The following is a 20,592-nucleotide window of genomic DNA, read 5'->3' as shown; positions in this document are numbered from 1 at the left end:
AGGACTTCTCTTTCTTAAATGTGCTAAAAATACCAATTTCCATGCTGCTAATAATGCCATTTAATGGTCAGTATAGTTTCAAATCTCTATAGGTAGAGGGAATTGTCATTCCCTATAGATGCAGATCAAGTTTCTTGGATCATCATATAGAACAAAATACTCTGTATTTACATAAAAGGTGTTAACAAAACAGATGCTGAATCTTGTCACAAAACTCTAGGCCAGTTTGTTCGCTTTGGTACTAATGGTATTGAAAGAGTGCTTCACACGGTTGTCCAAGATGCAATTTACTTCCTCCTGTTAGAGATTTTACTTGAGGTTTATTAGAATTCAATGCAAAAGATAAAAGGGAATTTTGGATTTGATTAGTGCTAAATCTTAGAGTACATTCACCATCATCATTAAGGTTGCTTTTAATAACTAAGCAGAAAATTTCCATATTTGCTTCTACAAAGGGTATCAATATTCGGGGTACATATTTACATTTAAATTGATACTGGAATGCAGACCCTATCACCACTCACGTATTACTTTTACTGAAAACGCTTGTTATCTCCTTTCAATTACCATGGTTCTTGTGCTATTAGGAAAGTAGTACAGTGAATTAATCATTTTAATAAAATGTGACTTTCTTAAAACGTAATTATTAAATGGAAAATCATGGCTTATCAGCAAAATATTAGGCTCTCCTCTTGACATTAATTTAAAAGTTGACTTATCTTAAAGATGGTTGAATACTTTTCATGTTCTTATGTGTTAGTTTCATTGTCATTTCCAGTCTAAAATTAGATTAACTTTTTATCCCTCTCTAATACCAATTCAAAGGATGTAAAACTACTTAAAAACACAGTTTCCTTTATCTTTATTTTATTGGACAATTATGTTTATTAGTCATATTAAAGCTTTCCAGAAAAACCAATGATGGGTTAATAGGCATGACATTTGTTCTGTGGCTCTTGAAAAAAATGTTAAGTTTTCCATTTTTCTCAAGTAAAAATCTCAATTTCTTAACACTCAAAGATTTATTTCTGGTCATTCCAGTGATGACTAATGCATATCCACATTTAGGGAAAAAAAATAGTTATTATATAAAATTAAACACTGATTTTCCAAACCAGTGAAGGATAATATTTGAAGAGAATAAAGAAAAATCCACTGATTGTATATCCAACTAAATTTGTCTGGTTCTTTACTTTCTTAAACAATTTTACTGAGGTATAATCTATATACCACAAATTCTTCCACTTACAGGAAAACAAGTGAGTGTTTAGAAAATAAGTAAGTGTATTGAAATACAACTATTTCTACGAATTCAGCTTTATCTACAAACCTAAAAAATAGAAGTACTAAGACACTAAAGGGATCAGATGGTTGAAAGCTTGTTAAAACAAACTTTAAAACAAAGTTAAAATCTCTCTAGCCTAGAGAGATGGGAAATAATTTTCATTTGATAAATCAAGATATCTAAATAATCAGAAGTTTTACTTCTTTTACTTCAGTTAAATGTTTTCATTATAAACAATTAGTGACCAGGTCTCATTTAAAGATTAAAATGTATGAGTTCATATGCAAGTGGTGGCCTTCTGGTTTCGAGTTCCTCATGTAATGAACTTGAAAGCTGCCACTCCATTGTAGCAAGGAAAATCTGGAGAGTCTGAAAAATCATCAACTATTTTGAATCTGAGAGATTCCAGAGACAAGACATAGATCAAACCATTGCCCCCAAGATTGAGGAAACAGATGAGCGGTGTAAGTCAATGCAGAATGTAGAAAATCCATGAGAATTGATCCTGTTCTGAGTTTCCTGGATCTGTGGTTTTGTGCCTGAAATTCATTTGGAGAAGTTCTTATCGTTGTTTCATGTTTCTTCTGTTTCTTCTTCTCTTCTGAGGAAGAAATCTGAACTAAATTGATGAATTGCTGGGGGCTCAGAGTAGACAGACAGCTGTGATTCACAACTCCAGGGAGACCCAGTCCCAGGAGGGGCCTGACTATTGTGAAATTTACCTCCAGGACTTTGACCAGATTCCCATAATAAATACCATAATAATAATAAATACCAGATTCCATAATAAATACCAGAGAAAGACCATCTCAGGCTTCTAGCAGGAAAGGAAAAAAGGAACCATTTAAAATAGAGAGCAGTTGGTTCTTCCTAGCAAGACTCGTTTTCAGGGCAAACTAATTAACCAGAACCTAACTGACCTTAAGAAGGAACATACCCAACCCCAGCCCATCCTGGTCATCCTGTTCCAGTTAGGAGGGGAGGAAAAACACTAAGAAATCCTTATGATGTTCCAAGTCCAGGACGCATCGGCTCACTAAAAGCCTGAGTCCTAATCTGAGGATTATAGAATGTTCCCCTCCTGTCACATCTCCTTATCACATCATTAAAGGCATGTGTGCAACAGTTCCTTTTACCCAGTACACCATGTCCAGCTATTGAGAAAAAAATCAAAGGCCTGTCAAAAGGCAAGAAATACTATTTGAAAAGACAGACCACACATCAGAACCAGACATCACAAGGGTGTTGGAATTATCAGATTGCAAATTTTAAACAACTGTGAATACTATAGAGCTTTACCTAATGGATAAAATGGCTAGTTTGTAAGAACCAAGTGACCAATGAGAGCAGGGAGCTCTGAATCCTAAGAAAGAAAAAAAAGAAATTCTAGAGATTTAAAATAAAAGAGTAACAGAAATAAAGAATGCCACTAGGTTTATAAGTAGACTAGACACAGCTATATCAGAAGACCCCTTAAAAGGTAAAGAGAACAGAAACCCAGAACAGAATATCTAAGGACTGCAGGACAACTATAAAAGGTATAACATCAAAGTAATGGGAATACCAGAAGGAGAAGAGAAGAAACAGAAGAAACAAAAAACAACAATAAGAATTTCTCCAAATGAATGTCAGGCACAAAACCACAGATCCAGGAAGCTCAGAACAGTAAGCAGCATAAATGTCCACAAAACAAAACACCCCAAACCCTGCACATAACTTATAAAGCACAATGAACTCAGGCGGACAAAAATAAGAAAATACAGATTTTCTGTGTATTTAATCATATTCCCATTTTATAAATATAAATTTAATTTTATATTCAAGTTTTAAAAATGTGAAACTATTTCATTATAATACTTTGATCACATTATAATGAGGTGAACAAGTATCTTTACTGAAGAGCAACTTTTCTGCTTTCAGTAAGACTCCTTGGGTGTTGATAAATTAAATGGCATTCATGTACTTTTAATTGATTATACTTGAGAGGGTTTTGTGCACCTGGTGAAATTCCAGACAACATTTACATGGTGTGAATCTTCAAGAATATAAATTGACAAGCAGCTGCCTCCAAATAGTAGTTATTAAACAAGCTGATTCACAGAATTCTAACATCTCCATTGCTGCCCAACCTTTCTGCTTCTCATTTATTCTCTTTATAATAAAGTAGATGGAAATAAATTAGCACTCCATTCATCTAGATTTGAATTTATAGACTCTGTCCATGTGTATCATATATTATTTAGATACATCTATTTTAACATCTTGAATAAAACATAAACTGAATAAACACATAAGAAATTTAAATAGGACATTATGAATAGCCTCTTCCTTAATTGCACATGGACATTTTTTGCTATGGGTGTTCTTAAGTATAATGAATGTATTTGTTTATCTGAATGTGATTCATAAATGGAATCAGAAGATATTTATGTGTCATCTTGGCCAAAGTGGACAGGGAAATCACAAAGAGAATTAGAAGTGAAGGTAATTATAGGGAAAACAAAGCAAACTGCTTTGATAGAGGTTGAGTAATAGAGAAAATTCCCAAGATGCAAGACTGGGTGTAATGGGAAAAAAATAGCAGACAATTGACCTTGACCATATATCAAGGAGAAAAGACGTGAAGGCAGAAGAAAAAGGTACACAAAGAAACAGCATTTAGATTGGGCTCTTTTCTGAACACAGTCATAGCACAAAAGACTATCAATTCCTAAGAATGTAACAATGGAATAATTTGAAAGTTAAGGTGGGGAACAAATTCCAAAGAAACTATCTTTGCCAGCTGAATCTAACCAAGCAAGTTTCTATGACCAAAACGTGTATTTTTATCATTCATAGTGCAGTTTTTACATCAAGAATATGGTTTCACATATAGTAAATAACTGCAAGAAAAATAAAAAAGAAATACTACATTTTCAAGTTTCAAATTTATAAATTTCTGTCAATATGTATCATAGATTTTTAGATACCCTTATGTTAAAAAGTGAGGCAAATAAACAGAAGACCTCATTTATTCTCTTTATAATAAAGTAGGTAGAAATAAATTAGCACTCCATTCTTCTAGATTTGAATTTATAGACTCTGTCCATGTGTATCATATATTATTTAGATACATCTATTGGAGATTGTAGTTCTTAAGCTTTCAGTTTTCTCTTGGTAAGTGTAGACAGAGCTCTGTATGGAAGAAGTCTCATGTTTCCTAACAGGGAAATCATTCCTACTTGACAGTTTATGGGGGCTCACATTGTTTACAGACTTCAAGCATTTTGGCACTTAACTAGGTAGGTATACAAATGAGGAAAATGTAGGTATATTGCTTGATGATTATTATTGGATATTCTTATACACCATTCAGGGAAATGATAGAAAAGCAGTTAAATTTCAGAAACGATCTTTTATGACCCTATGAAAGGAACAGATGGCAGGTACTGTGTGAATTCATATTGATGCCTCTGAAGGTTGACAATGACTGCTCAGTAGCAGGTTTTGAAGTAAACAATAATCTAATTACCAAAAATGCCTGCCCATTACAATAGGAGGATAAAGTGCAATGGGACAGAGCAACTTCATTTTCAGTAACAGCTGCAGACACTAATCAAACCAAACAGTGCTAATTAAAATTGGGAAGGAATAGAGCAGTGACAAAAAAACAAAAGAATTTTATAGGATGGCGACCACTGAAAAATGGACTCCATCTGACAAGGAGGTAGCCAAAGATAGCGTACATGATAGAAGTCTGGAGATAAAACTGCACCTTCATGATAACAAATGAAAAGGGATTAACAGGTAGTCTACAAGTAGAAATTCTTTGAAAGAAAAGAATATACTCCTTTCAGAAGAAATTTCAAAGATTAAAACATAACTCAAACTCAAAGCTAGAATTCTATAAGCATTAAGTGATGTCATCAGAAGGCTTTTTATAAAAGTAGTAAGAGGAGGGAGCCTTCAGAAGAATCACACAAGGAAGCCTGAAGTCTTCAATAAACTTTGGTGCAATTCTCAGATTCTCAGACACTGTGCTTCTCAAATCACGGTTCACAGATTGATGCTGGTCCTTTAGCAAGACAAGGAATTTATGCCAGAATATAGAGCAACCACAGATGACGCAACTATAGTGTTGACTTCAGCCTTTCAAAGTATATATGTAATCTCAAGACTTTATTGATGAAGAAATGAGTGTGTTGATTTACATTTTTAAAGATTTATATCTTGCTGCAGACAAGTTTCAGGCAGTTACCTTAGTAGTACTTCTAGAATTCATTCTGCTTAGAAATGACAATAATGAGTAACATTAACATGTAATGCTCACACTAAAAAGTCTTTGTTTTTAAATAGGCCTGTTAATACTTCAGATATTATAGCTTTTTTCACTAGGAAAAATTTTCTCAAGAGCTCTGCTATATGTTGTAAACAAACAAGATTAGTAGTTAGAGATAACATTTATTACATTAGTAGTGAGAGATAGCAAGATTACTATATGTAACAAATGTTACATATAACATTTATTGTACATATACAACCCCCCCCCCCACACACACACGTAATCAAGTCCAGTAAAGAGACAAAAACCACACCAGTATCCAGTATAGTATCTGAAAAGGGAATTAGAAATTCTAAACTTTTATGCAGAATAAAAATAATAGCTTTTTAGGCAATCAACATTATTATACTGGATGACTTTAATAAGAAACTCACCCTAAAGTTTCATAATTACTTATGTGTCTGATACTTTTAACCCAAAGTAAGCATCATTGTAAATATTAAAATTCTCAGAGAAAAACAAGGTGACATCATTTTCAGTACTGCTTCCAGGGTAAGACTTGCTAGTTATTTGATTTATAGTTTTTTTAAAATTTTTTTTTGTTACTCATTGTCTGTCTTTCATATGCCGTACATTGAGCTTCTATGTGCTGTATATGGAGTATATGGACTTTTTATGTGGTATCTCCCAACCTTGTAATTATTTTTCCATGTATACTGTGCTTCAGTTGGAAAATCTTAGTAAGTAAAGCAGTGACACCAGATGAGGCAGGTCGTTCTAGATCCAATAATGACGTTCATTATATGAACTCAACTCATCTATTCGGAAGCCTATCATGACATTCTCAATACTTATACTTTTTAATAATCTCATATTTTGTATTAGAGCAGATAATTTATTCATAAGCAGACAACCTCCTATATATCTATTGTAATAAAACCATCATTAAGCCATACAAAATGAATTTTCTATGACAAGATTTTTTTTGACAGAAATATCCATCATGTTTAATTGATCCTTTTAGGTTAGAAATTACCAAGTAAAACTTATGCATATCAAATGAAGGAGAAAACTATCATTTTTATTATGCAACCATTAATTATCACCACATATAGATAATACCTAGGCCTTAACTGAGGCATGTGTAGAATTAGATCACTAAGCTCTCTTTTAAAATTAGTTATGGAATTAATATACAAATACACAACTCATTCTCATGGTCTCTTCTAAACCACAAATAAAAATGGTGCCCAAAGCATCATAATAAAAATAGTAATACATGGAATATTTTCCTTGATCCAGTCCACTTGCCTAAAGCTTATTCTTTGGTCAAGCCCCAGTTAAAATACTATTGATCCATGCCTGAAACATCAATTGTTGAGAATTTACCATTGTCTGATACCTTTTGAGAACTTCTAAAATATTCTACGCTTTTTTTCCTCATCAGTCTAAATCATAAGTATTTTAAAGCTGGGTAGGGATAATATTCTGGGTCACATTGTCCCCCAAAGACCTGTGGCCTTTTTAGTGCATATTTAGTAACTATTACCAAGCAAAGCCTTGAGCAGACTATTTTCCAACTAAGTGGCAAATTCAGGACCAATGGGCCTTTTGATTTCCATACTGACATTGAGCGACATTATATGATCAGAGATTGCCTACATTGTAGGCAATCGGTTATTTTGGTCCACACACAGTGATCTATATGTAGCCACTGCCCCAAAGTACATTCATTGTAAAGAGAACTGGTTGTGTGTCCCTTCTTGTTGTTATATTACATGCATTTGAAGAACAGCAGTAGGAAAAGACAATAAATAGAAGTAATTATCTCTGTGTAATCAAGGCAAAGAGCTTCTGTGTTAAGTAATGAACTCAGAGCATTAAACAATTCCCAGAACATTCTCAGAGCATAGAGACTCTCTTAAGCAACACTTTATAGAAAAATCTATTATCCTTCCTAAACACAATAGAACTTAGAAAAATATTTTGAACTGTTTTGAGACATGTTGTTAGATGCTATAGAAACAAGAAGACCAGAGCAATGTAATTCTATTTACTTTTTTACAAAAATGCATAAAAGCAAATATACTTATGTTAGATATTGGAAATCTAAACTGATGAACAAACAAAACCCAAAATATTTACTGGTACCCATCATGGTGTGGATACCCATTTACAAAGTTCCGATGTCCAAAAAGTTTCAAAGTTCCATGGTTCTACTGTAGCCATGGCAGTAACTGAATTACCTGGCATATCTCAAGCCCTTGTTATGTTTGGAAACTTGGAAAAGACACTAAACCTTTGGTCTCTTTTTCATTAAATAATGATTTTAGGATCAGAAAACAGTGATCTCCAGCTGAAAATTTTAGCTACAGTTCATGCAGTCTTATTTATAGTGACAGAAATTCGTCACTTTTTAATTTATTTGTTTAAAGTAGGTTCCCTGCCGAGTGTGGAGCTCAATACAGCATCAGCTGATAACCCTGAGATCAAGATCTGAGCAGAGATCAGGAGTCAGATACTTAAGTGACTGAGTCACCCAGGTGCCCCTCTCATTTTATAGTGTGACCTTATAAAAATAATTTAAAATAATAATTTTTAAAAACCCTTAATATCTGCAGGTGCACCTACATAAGGTATATAGTTCAAAAAATGAACCATATATCTCACCCCTAAATATACATCTCCCCTCTGCTCTTGGGTCCTATGCTTTCAGCTACATGCGGTCCATCTTCACAGATAGTACAAATTGATATTCTAATATAAAGTCATTATTTGTCCATTCTTGGCACAAAACATGCTATACTTCCTGTTTCCCTTTATATATTTATCTATAAATGTGAAATATATTTATAAATGTATTATGTGCAGATATATACACAGTGTAATTGTGAAATGAGTGAATTTATCCTAATGCAGATTTTCCCTCATTGTGTTCTCCACTCTCTCCCAATTCAATGGTAGAATTCAGGGCATTTCTAGACCTAAATATTTTCTGAATCCAATTCCCAAACACCACATCTCACCTAGAGACCTGTGACTGTCTTATATGTGGCATCCCTACTTAAAGTACTCCCCCTGCCCACCCCTGCCATGACTGAACCCTCACTGATGCTAAACTTTTCAATCCTAGACCTTGGTACAACCTAGACCATAGATCCTATTTTTCCAGGTTTCTAGAGTACAAGAGAAAGCTAAAATGAAAAAAGTGCCTCAGTGTTTAAGTGGCCTAAAATATAGGTTAATAAAGTGAATTGATATCTTGCCAAATTTGTCAAGCTGAAGTTTTTTGAAATAATTTGAATCAGATTTATTTATTAGATTCATTAAACCAGCTAAATTAATTATAGCAAGGAAGACTTCTAGCCACACAAAAATTATCATATTTTCCTTCTATAATCTTTATCTTGTACTCCTGGGATCAAAGCCTCGAGACTAGACAACTTTTTAAAATGAAATCACATCAATTATGTGAGGATAAATTGTCATTATTAAAGATAGAACAGAGCCATGTGGGAAAATGTTGATTTAGGAAAATGATGTATATTTAAAATCAGAGGCACATATGTGTACTTAATGGGCATTGCAATATAAAGTTGGATTTGGAGGTTGGTCAGATATATAATCTGAAAACTATGAAGAGCTGGGGAAAATGTTATCATGAGAACATGATAAAATGTGGAAGTGATGGAAATACTACAGTATCCCTCCATTCCTTTATGTATATTTTTTCAAGATTTATTTATTTTAGAGAGTATTAGCAGAGAGAGGGACAGAGAGAGAGAGACAGGGAGAGGGAGAGGGAGAATCCTCAAGTAGACTCCCTGCTGAACACAGAGTCTGACATGGGGCTTGATCCCAGGACCTGAGCTGAAATCGGGAGTCAGTGCTTAACTGACAGATGTCCCTATATATAAATAATTTTATTTCTAAAAGAATATAAGATGAATTCATAAGGTTCATTTCTAGATATAAAAATCAGATTCTATTCTATTCAACATGTTTTGTTTGTTAAAAAAAATGTTATATTAAATGTTAATATGGTTTAAGCTATGATTATAGTTTGAGCCATATGATTTCATATGAGTTTAAATATTGCAACACATGTTGCAACACAGCAATGAACTTTAAAAGATCAAATATAAGAAAAATAAGGAAATGCTGAAAAATCACCCTTAGTATTGCAATTATTAATGTGCACTTATAATTAAAAAAGGAATAACAAACCTAACGACAATAACCCCTAAGTCATTCATTACATTTTCTGCACATGCACCCATATGTGTTACATTTCATGAACCCTACTCTTCCTGGGTTCTCTTCCTTATTTGATTTATTTTTATCCTATTTATATAAGATACAAGACATTTAAAAACAAAGGATAAAATAAAATTTCTTAATATTATACTTCATTTGTTAATTCAACTTATGTCCAAGTATATGGTGATTCTTATAACATGATGATGATTTTTGTTTAATTGAATCTAAGGGGTGGGAAGTTGTCTGTAGACAAGCAGTTTGTTCAGACCTGGGCATGCAGAGAGGGAGGGTGTACTAATCGCAGAGCTATGGTGTTTGCTTTGCACACATCCTGTGGACCCCAAACACTCAGCTTCATGCACACAGTGTTCAGTGCAGATTTCTATCACCTTTTACTTAAATTTATGTATCTTCTTCCTTTACTAGAATATAAGTTCCAACAGTGTCTAAATTTGTCACTATTTATTCACTGTTCATTCCCTACTGTCTAGAAAAATTCTTGGCGTATTGTCTCAAAATGGTTATAGAAGCATGAATGAATGGGATGTTTTATGGTTTACTCATAATGCAGATATTTCTCACACAGTAAGTGTCCAATAAGTGGCTGTTTAGTGGACTCCCACTGCACCTCTATTCAAGTGGCAGAATCTCAGGTTGATTATAAAAATGTTGACTAAGACATCAAAACATGGCTTTAATTTAGTTTACTCACTCAGTTAACTTTTATTTCTTGGAAAAATATTGCTGCATATACTGTGTATTTTTAAATACATGTGTATTATTGTAAGAGTTGCTATAGAGTGAGACATCTATTGCTTATTTTCTTAGTGGCATCAATTCATCCGTTTTAATCTGTAAATTGGAATGAATGATTGACTATTACAATCGACATTTCACAAATGTGTTTTTAAGGATTTTAGTTGTTAAAAGAATAGATGTGTTTTTTAATTTAGTGTCAGCTTTGTCAATTTTCCTTTGTTTTCATTATCATTTACCCCATTTGAGAGAATAAATAATATATACTTGGGAAATTATGAAAATATATAGAAAAAGCTCTGACAATATTTTGTTTCAAATATTAGGAGATAAGAATAAGGAATGGAGGGAAGTTGTACAAGTTTTTTTTTTTAATCTTATTTATTTATTAATGAGAGAGACAGAGAGAGAGAGCGAGTGGCAGAGACACCGGCAGAGGGAGAAGCAGGCTCCATTCAGGGAGCCTGACGTGTGGGACTCAATCCTGGGTCTCCAGGATCAGGCCCTGGACTGATGGGTGGCACTAAACCACTGAGCCACCAGGCTGTCCAAAATTGTACAAGTTTTACTGCATATATACAAAAATTGGATTTCCTGCTCGTTTCCAGCTCCATATATTTTAAACAATATATTTGTAGCCAAATTATGATTCTAAACCAAGCAAATACTGTAGCGGAAAGGTCATTCTGCAGAAATAATAGTATTTAACTTTCTCATCTTTGGGTGAGTTAATGCCATGATGCAGATGCCTTCCCCATTTAGATAAGAGAAGATAAAGGAAATTGTATTGCAATTTTAATATTTCCTTTGTCAGTGTGAATAAATTCCATTAATGCTAGGGCTTTTACAAAGCCATCCTATGTGAACAGAAAATACAACCAGGTTATTAACCAAATGTAATTGCTTGGTGATAACAGACTCTTTGAGTCTCTATTTGAAGCATATTTAACTTCAAAAAGGCTATCAATTAGGACACTGCTTTTAAAGCAAGTGGAAAAATTATGTGTGGACACTTTTAACAAAAAGATGACACTTCCATAAGATAGTACATATCATTTTAGAATACCAAACTCATTCTTTAAATATTGTTTAAAAATAAAATAACTTAATACATTTTTGGTCCCCTGATGCTGAAGGCATGATCTATATATGGAATATAGATCCATGGTCGTGTTGCTCCTGATTATGTGAATATGTCCAAACAGTTCAGATGCGAACTACAAAATGCAGTGTGCATCTGTGTGGGTGTGTTTTAAGTATCCCTAGCAATGAAACAGATTAACTAGAGCATCAAAAGGTGAAAATACTATTCATTGTCTTTATAACTTTGATGTCTACTTTTGAAGCCATAAATCAAGAGCATTTTATGTTCGGCGGTGTCATTCATATTTGCATTCCAGGGGGGAGGGAGTTACCCTTGAGGGGCAGTGGTGATTAATGGAAAAAAACACTGACTTGGAAAGAAACCTGAGCCCAAACCCTGGTTCTACAGAAAGACTATTTAAGATCCCAGTTTTAAGGGATTCCTCTGTGGCAGGCATTCTTCAAAACACATAATAAATATCATATCCTGAATTTGGACAAAGTAGGAGTTATCTCATTTTATAAACACATTAGTTTAGGGGAGACATAGTTAGGGAAGAAGTTCTCATGAGCTCTACTCAACATGGTTCTTACTCTGCGCATTTTTCCCCCATAAAGAAGGCATTTAATCTAATTGGTCCAATGGGCAAACCCTTTATTCAGTAGAGATGCTACGCTTTCAGAGATCAGTCTCAGCTTATGACTCTCTTCCACCTACACCCATCTCCTCCAATCATTATCGCTGGGCCAGGCATCATGCTTATCATTGGATGAGCTGTCATGAACAAGATGATGTGGTCCATGTCTTCATGTGTCTTGGAGCTTCCCTCTCTCTTTCCGTCTAATAATGAGACTAGAAAATGGACTCCTGAACTGTTTCTTTGGGACAGACCTGTCAGTGATTGTTCTCTCCACCCCCCTAAAAAAGGGATGAAGTTCACTGCTCCATCACATCATCTTTTACTATCCATGAGCCAGACCACAAAAAACCAAATCTGAGAATCCTTATCTTTGGCGGGGTTAACAAAAGTGTAGGAATATTTTACACGTGAGATAATTTCAAAATATCGTTTTATGTTATGCTTTCCTTCTGGAATCAGATTCAGATTAGCATAATATTTTCATTTTCTAAGAGAGATAATAGGGGCTGCATTTTACAACTGAACAAGTTATATTTGAACAAACAGGAGAGTAGCTTCTGGTAATGTCTGGAAGCGAACCCATGAATCTTGTGCAGAAAAGCTTCAAATCCAAAAGGAGCTTGTTTGCAGCTCCTGGAACATTCTAATATTTTAGGACAAGGGTGGATCAGAGCTGCAAACCATTTCAGCCTGCTTATTTTGGGAGGAGGCACCCCCCTTCCCTTCCCACAAGCCTCTGGAAGGATGTCCAACCCAAACTTAGAAGCAGAATAGCCTATGACCTCTCCCATCTGCCTTCAAGTTCCTATCCATCCAATCACATGCCCTGCTATTTCCCCAATACCACATTGAAACTATCTTTTATCCCCTTGCCATGCACGCCCTTTGCATGCTTTCCTCATGTCTTTGCTGATGGTCCATCTTTTCATGTATCCAAAACCTTTCGAGGCTTATGTGCACAGCCCACGCTAACCTCCTCCATGTATCCTTTCTGAAACTGTCCATGCCACATGGATTATCCTGTGTCTGAATTCCTACAAACTCGTTCCATATATTTGGCACACAATAACCTCTGTGATGTGTCCTCTTAATCTGTCTTGTGGCAAAGCTGCTGAATTCTGAAACATACGCATCTACATCTGCTCTCTTATCAGACTCCTTAAATACCCCAAATGAGTGTCTTAAATACAGCCTGATGCTCTTGATAGTAATTTTGAATTACTAAGTCCAGATAAAATTTTTCCAAGTATTTTGATAAGTGACCCTCATTATTTATGTCCTGCACATGGCAGTCAAGCACAAACTCTCCTAGTTAAAACAGGGACAGAATTGGTACATGTCTGTTAGTTACATGCTAAGTTAGTAAGATTCTTTGAATATTAACAATAAGAGCTCACATTTATTTAAAAGGGACAAGGAGCTAAGATATTACCTATTTTTAGGGTAAGAAATATGGAGCTTAATAAAGTTTATGTCTTTTCTCTAAGTTATGCTTCAAAGCCAAGTCAGTACTTAAACCCAGGTCAGAGTTTCTCCAAAATGTTTGTTTTTTTCTTAAAAAGTTATCTAGGGAATAAATATGCCAATTGGCAGAACATTGGGCACCAAACTTCCTGTAAATACTTTGATTCATTAAATCTGTCTAAAACCCAGGAGAACTTCTACAATATTGACTATTAGTAGCAACATGAACAACTATTAGCTCAATTTTGTAGATGAGGAAATGACACGATCACATAGTCAAAGGACACACTGTGACTTCTCAGCTTGAGGTTTTTTCATGATTCTAGGTAATCTTCCAATAAATGTGATGCACTTCCTGTATCTCCACGGCCCCTTCTTTACTTGGTTAGTGATTGCCTCCTCATCTCAAAGGGACTAAGCAAACATCACTTACATGATGTAGTTTTTCTCAAACACTGACTCCACACAAAATATGTTTTACTTATTTGCGTATTTTTGGCATATAGTAATTCTATGATAAGCTGTTTAGGTTACAAATGATTCTGTAATTTCAATGTTGTGTATTTAAAGTTCACATTTCTTTTTTCTTATTTTTATTTATTTTGTGGCAAAATCTTTCTTAGTCACAGCTTTCAAAATCAGATTAAGGCTGTTATTTCCCTTTAAACATTGCTAACATTTTATTCAGGGATATTTTCCCTTAGTGAGAAACAGTAGAAATTGGCATCATACCAAGTAGGCTGATTCAGCAAGAATGCACCTGGCAAACAACCGATTTTGTTTTATACTTTTGGGTTTTCTGTTATGAAAAGCTATAATGGGTCACAGTAACTGGGGACAAAATGCTCATGCAAATTAGGTTTTATTTCCTTACTGTCTTTACCACCTATGTTGATTCTTTTATTCATAGAGAAGCCTTACATATTTCTTGGCCATGTATGTCATGTAAGTAAGGCTTCTATTTTATTTTAATTATTTCCTTGTATAAGTATCTCCATTTGTAGAAATAAGAATTGAACCTGCACCTATGAGTAAATGCTTTGGACAGATCCTTATAGGTAGTAGATTTTAAAAGTAGAAACACTGCTTCATAAATATAGGATTAAATTCAGTAAAAGACAATGAATGCTTTAAAATACATTTATATAGGTACCTTCTAAAAGCCAAAACCTTGGAAACCATTATCTATCATAACTACAGAAAATGTTTAAAATATTTTCCTAGCTCTCGGCTGAGATATATGAGCAGTCCATGTCCTCCAAATAATCAATAGTAAACTAAAATTTATATGGTTCCTACACTGTCCTAGCAATTATGCTGAAATCTGTGCATTTGTATGCATTGCACAATCAAAATAATTTGATGTAATAGGGATGATATCCATGTTATAGATATGGGAGCAGCAGCTAAGATAAAACTCTCAAAGTCATACATCTTGTAAGTAATAAACCAGGTGTGGGACTTTCAAATCTATACTGTTTGTCCTCAGTTCCACAGAGGACTGTGGTACAGTTATGAGACTATCAGAATAATCTTTAGTTTAAAATTTTACTTAGGTTTTGTTAGCATAAAGACTGTGACTCTATGCAATTTATGTTTTGGAAATACAATCTTTAGTTTGGTCACATGTGATACAAATAAAACACCATCTCTCAAATCTACATTATTTCTTTGCTAGAGGAAGAATCAATGTGATTAAGTCTTATCTAAGTATCCTTAGACAAGGATACTCACTAGGAGTATGTCACGGAACAGGATGCTTGATGAAATCCTAGTCTAAATTACACAAATAACTCTTAATAGCTTCAACATCTTCTCAAAGTTATAGTATTTTCTTTTTAATGTGTATGAGGGTGTTAATTCCATTAAGGAGAGCCTCATGTTGGGATCGAAAATACCAGATTACTGCCAAAGGGAAGAGAAGATTTATATCTTGCCAATGGAAAAGAATATTAATATATATTTTACTAGCATACTACTGAGGAAAAAAAGAACCTGGCTGGTCAAATTTTGAATAAGCCAGCTAGTCTTTGGTTAGAAAATTCCAAATAATGCTGTAAATAATAAGTTATTCATAATTTTTATCAATAGCCATCTTAAACTTCTCTGGACAAAAATACATTGATTCCCAAAATTCCTTCTGTAAGAAAACATGCTGAATGTGAACTAAATGGTTTAATACTTTCTGCTAAGTTCTATTAAAAACTCCTTTTTCAGACATAACTTCTTTTGTCAAAACCCTAAGCTTTTAAACTGATTACATATAAAGTTAAATGTGAAATTTCAAACATAGAATGAAACATGATATAGATTAGTATAAAACACCAAGGACCAACAATATAGTAGAATGCATTTGTTAAAACGATAAATCACAAACATGAAGTCTATGCCGTTTATATTGTAACAGTTAAAATTTCAAGCCAGAAAATTAGAATGCAATGTTAATGTTAAAAGGATATATGAATTCTGTATGTTTAAATATTAAATGAAAATTTTATAGGTTTCAAAGGAAAATAAAATCATAGGTAAGAACCCAAGTCTAATTCTAATTGAGGGCCAGGTCAATGGCAAGATGTTCACCCTATTTACAAGATATTCTGAATCAAAAGTTGACTTTTTGTTTAATTCACTGGTTACAGTGTCACAGGGCACCTCTCATGAAAATAAAATTGGGCTTTGGAATTCCCTCTATTCTCCTTGGAATATGGCAGAGTCTTTATACCAGCACCTAGATTTATGGTGTCACAATTGGATAGAAAATGGGCAATGGGATCTGTAGACATGGATTTCAGGCCAGTCTCACAATGTTCCACCCATCTGCAACTGGACAAGTCCCAGAACATGTGTGACCTCAATTTGTCTAGATCACATCAATAGTAGCCTGTCTCCCCATGAGACCCATTAAGTACAGTGCACTGTACACCAACAAAATTAGATAGAGGTGGCTATTTTTTTTAAAGATTTTATTTATTTAATCGTGAGAGAAAAGGAGTTGGGGGGGGAGGGGCAGAGACACAGAGGGAGAAGCAGGCATCATACAGAGAGCCTGTCGTGGGACTCAATCCAGGGTCTCCAGGATCGCGCCCTAGGCTGTAGGCGGCGCTAAACCGCTGTGCCACCAGGGCTGCCTGAGGCGGCTATTTTTTAAAAAAAGATTTTACTTATTTGAGAGAGAGAGAAGAGAAAGAGAAAGCAAGAAAGCATGAACAGTGGGGAGAGACAGAGGGAGATGCTCAGCAGGGAGCCTGTCGGGGGCTTGATCCAAGGACCCCTGGATCATGACCGGAGCCAAAGGTAGATGCTTAACCAACTGAGCCCTCTAGGTGCCCCAAGGGTGGCTATTTTTAAAAAAATCTATTGCAGAGTCTTAAGTAGAGAGAGCAAACTAATGGTTGCCAAAGGGGTGGTGGGTGGGGCGATAGGTTTAACAGGTGATGGGGTTAAAGAGTACATTTGTTGATGATGGTGAGCACCAGGTGATGTATGGAAGTGTTGAGTCGCTATATTGTACACCATAATCTAATATTACACTGTATGTTAGGTAACTGAACTTTAAGTAAAAAATTGGAAAAAAAATTAAATTTAAAAAAGTAAATACATGCATTTTATAAATAAAGACCAATATTTTACATAAATGAGAAAAATTCACTGCAAAGTGATACTGTTACATGATGAGGTCCCTTTGCTGCATGGGCATATTAGTGACATTGTAACATCTGCATTTTGGAGAAGCATACAGAGGACTAACTTGGTTAGTAGGCAGATTCTTAATAGGAAACTCTGTTTCTAAGACTGCCATAAATAAAATTATTGTGAGTCTTTCTAGTAGACTATTATAAGTATATAGTGAGCTGTATGCCTATATTTGGCATATGTAGCTGGAGATAATTTCCATAAACACCTCTAGGTCAGCTCAACTTGGTATCATCTCATCCACTAGGAAGGCAGGGAAATGGAAACTGCAATTATCCATTGATTAAACAACATACATATCTCCAATCACACACAGAGTTAACTCTATTCCACTTTTAAAGCAATATAATAACAGATTTAAAATCATTTACATATAAATGGTATATGTCACTTGAAGTAGGACAGGATATCTGATTTTCCAAGCAATAGAAGATGATTAAAATAATGAAATATGATAGGTTCATGGTACCCTACACAAAATAGGATAGAAAAATGAGAGAAAAATATCAATAAAGCTCATTACTGAGACACTAATATACATCATTAAACACACAGTTGGGATGTTGGGAAAGTAGAGCAGAAGCAGTGGAGGCAGGATAACAATTACAAAATAGTATTTAAGCTTTTCTCTTCTACTGTTTAAGTTTGTAGGGTGATAGTTTTATACCTGAAGGCATCATCTAAGAGAAAAATGAGCATCAATGCACATAGGAAGCTAAAATATTAGTAATAAGCTAGACAGAAATATTTCTTTCCATTACTGCTTACATGACTCAGAGTAAAACTGAGTTTTGCTGGGGCTTTAGCATATATGTGCTCAGAGAAACAACTCTTATCCCTCCACCCAGAAAATGTCCTCTGACGGGGAATCTTGCACAAATACCTAAAAGATGTTGCTGAATATATTAATTCATAATTCTATATTGTGTAGATATAAACACAAAGTATATCTAACTTTGGACTTTGTTTTGTTCTGATGTTTGATTTTAGAGAAAGCTCATCTTCTATGTATATACGAACAGAATACTAGAACTTTTGAATGCATCAGAAAGATAGGAGGCAAGCTCTTAGAATTGGGACTAAAGCCCTCTGACACAGTTGCAGTGGACACAAGCTGTATTGCTAGAAGAAATGCATAAATGCAGAGATTGTAGTGTCTGAACATGGCAGGAACTTGCTCAACTCCTCTTTGGGCATCTCTATTTTGGACCTCAAATGATTGTTGTATTTAACTTTAATCTTAAGTGACAGCATGCAGCCTTTTTGATACCACTCTGTTTAATGCTGATGCTGCAGAGCGAGAGAGCAGAAGAACAAGGAAGACAGGGAGGGAGGTGGGGAGGATAATGCTATGGTCTGACTGTCCCCACGACTCATATATCAGAATACTTAGGCCTAGTGTGAAAATATTTGAAGGCCAGGACTTTGGGAGGTGATTAGGTCATGAAGTGGAGGTATCATGAATGGGATTAAGTGTTCTAGCAAAAGAAACCCTACAGAGCTCCCTAGCCCCTTTTACCATGTGAGGATACAAAGAGAAGTCTTGCCATCAAAAGGGAGTCCTCTCCAGACCATGTCAGCATACATCATCTCAGACATCCAGCCTGCAGAACTGTGATAAGTGTGTGTGTGTGTGTGTGTGTGTGTGTCTGTGTTTATAAGCCACCTAGTCTGTGGTCATTTCTTATGGAAGCCTGAGCAGACTAAAATAGATGTAGAGGTAGGACTGTATATATTTTCAGGAACAAAGCAGAAGGAAAATGGAATGGAACATAATTCATGCTAATTGGTCCCCCTGCCCTATCCCAGGATAGAAACAAAATCAAAGAACAGGAAAACGGTACATTTGTAGTGACAGTAATGACCTTTACTCCAGATTGAAGAAAAATCTATTCATACTGTTACTAGGGTTTTTTAAAAATGTTTTAAATAGTATCTTTTGATACAAGAAATGTTAAACTGTTTAAGTATTTTTGATGGTAAGACTATATATTCTGGACAAAGAGAACTAGGAAAAGGGAGAGTTGACTGCTACAACAGATTCTGGAAGGCTGAGCAAGTGAGTTTGTGAAAATTAACAATGAGATCCTATGTGCTAATGGGATCTCCAAAGCTATCCCTCCCTTTGGTTTGATCAGAAGACTGGGATTCTTTGCCTTTTTGCAGTTCTGTAGTGTTTCTCTCTCTCTCTCTCTCTCTCTCTCTCTCTCTCTCTCTCTCTCCCTGCCTCTCTGAAAAATAATTTTTTAATAATAATAATCAGTCATGACACAATGTACCTTTCTTTTTTTTTAATTTTTATTTATTTATGATAGTCACACACACAGAGAGAGAGAGAGAGGCAGAGACACAGGCAGAGGGAGAAGCAGACTCCACGCAGGGAGCCCGACGTGGGACTCGATCCCGGGTCTCCAGGATCGTGCCCTGGGCCAAAAGCAGGCGCTAAACCGCTGTGCCACCCAGGGATCCCCCACAATGTACCTTTCTTGATGGGAGCTTGTCTTCTGAAGAAATTTATTCGATTCTCACCCAGAGTAAAAGGCCACCAGAATGTCTAACTGCAATAATATACTTCAGGAGAAAAAGCATATATATATCCTTTCCCAGCTTAGTATGTAAATATTAGGAAGTCTCTTACTTCATAATTTTGAGCAAAAATACCACTTTCCCTTTACAGAAGAAGCATATTAAGAAAAATTAAACATCACTCTTCAAAAAAAAAAAATTTGCACTGGTTGTTTTACTAGTCCTGCAATGAATGTTTTACTTCCCCTGAATTATGTAATCACTTTCAAGGGATTTGAAAATAATTATTTCAGTAAAGGGTGTAGAGCTCCTGAACTTGCATAATTTCCCATTGGAAAAATTAAATCAGAATTATATAAGTATATCACTACAAATTCAGTTGGCCCTGGGGCAATGCCTGGGAGAAATAAGAATGTAGTAAGCCACAAAAATCAGGTTAGCCTCAAGCTCTACTTGTCTTCAGGATTCTTACTTCAGTGATCATTTGGTGAAAGACCACAAGCACATAAACTACCTGTGGCGTTGACAAGATTGAAAACTGAAAAGCAGTAGTAGAATTGTTTAGCAAGAACCCAAGCCAACTAAAAGACATGAAGTGGAAGAAATACCTTATATCAAGAGCA

The sequence above is a fragment of the Vulpes vulpes genome, chromosome 5 (assembly GCF_048418805.1).
Source record: "Vulpes vulpes isolate BD-2025 chromosome 5, VulVul3, whole genome shotgun sequence".
Taxonomy (NCBI): Eukaryota; Metazoa; Chordata; class Mammalia; order Carnivora; family Canidae; genus Vulpes; species Vulpes vulpes.
This window is presented reverse-complemented; position numbering follows the sequence as displayed.